This window comes from Chlorella variabilis (genome assembly GCF_000147415.1).
Source record: "Chlorella variabilis unplaced genomic scaffold CHLNCscaffold_15, whole genome shotgun sequence".
NCBI classification, from domain to species: domain Eukaryota; kingdom Viridiplantae; phylum Chlorophyta; class Trebouxiophyceae; order Chlorellales; family Chlorellaceae; genus Chlorella; species Chlorella variabilis.
Window position 1 is genome coordinate 301,212 of NW_005435073.1, and position 1,361 is coordinate 302,572.

Consider the following 1,361-nt stretch of genomic DNA (forward strand, 5'->3'; position numbering starts at 1 on the left):
CCCCGGGGGTGAATGGTGCAGGTGTGCTATCCCTCAGGACACTTAGGCACGGTTTTGCCAACTCCATGTATCCGACATCTGCCGCCTCGCTTTCCTGCTGCCATAGGACTGCTGCTGCGCTGCTTGCAATCTGGCCACGAAGAAGTGCGATGTCTCGTGAGCTCACCAGGTGCCACCGACCGCCGTGGCGGCAGCCGGGGAAAGCAGTATGTCCAACTGTCCCGCCCGAGACAGCAGGCACAGCGTGGCGCCTTGTTCAGCCTCCCCCAATCCATGTAGCACTGCCTCCCCACTGCGCAATTATCACTTGTCCAAGTCACACAACAAAAGGGAGCACGGGGCTGCAATCAAAAGCACAACAAAAAGGCAGTATCGCGGGGTGCAGGGGCAGGCCGGGGTTGTGGGCAGGGCAGCGGTGTGCGCGCTCAAATGAATTGGTGGGGTAACGCTGCATCAAATGGAGTGGCCGAGCGCGGCCTGTGGCATGGTTGGCTCTAGGGCTCAAACGGGAGATGGGGCTCAAACCCGGGTACCAAAAGAGGGCAGGCAGGAAGCTTAGGCGTGCACAGTATGCACAGTGGGGGGGCGTAGGGAGCGCACGGCAAGTGTGGAGGGCAGCGAGGAGGCAAGGGGCAGCAGGAAGAAGAGGGGGGGGGGGGGTAGAGGGGAGACGGGGTCTCTTGAGCAGGGAGGGTAACAGTGCTGACGCAAGCTATATACTGCTCGACTTGGGGAGACACCAGCAGGAAGACACCACACAGAGGCACAAGGAGGGGGGCTGCACCACAGCAGCCAACCAACAACTAAACATCTACAGCGCCAGCCCGCCCGCACGCCCGGCGCCACTCCACACCCAGCGCCGTAGCCAGGCCCACACGCCGATGTGCTGGCCAGCCTGCTGGCCAGCCTGCTGGTCCGCCTGCTGCTGCGCCCGCTGCCGCGCCTGCGCCTGCTCCGCTCCGCGCGCTGCGGCGGCGGCGGCCTGCTCCTGCCGCAAGGCGGCCAGCACGGCTGCCCGCTTGGCCTGGCAGTCTGGATCCCTCACCACGCTCACCCAGTCTGCGCTGTCGGGGCCGTCGTCCTGGTTCCGGTGCCAGCGCCACTCTGCAGGGCGGCCAGGCAGCGGACGGGTGCGCGGGTTGGAGGGGCGGCAGCATGGGGCATGGGTGGCACACGGGCTGCCTGCAGGCCTTGCCTGCCCGCATGGGAGGGGCCGCACCCAGCCGGCCGTGTTGCCTGCCATGCACACACCACCCGCAATCACCACTTACCCCCAAACACGCCCGGCACACCGACAGCCAGCCCCCGTAGCAGACAACCACCTGCGTGACGTCCAGCAGCTTGCCCCACACCCATCCACC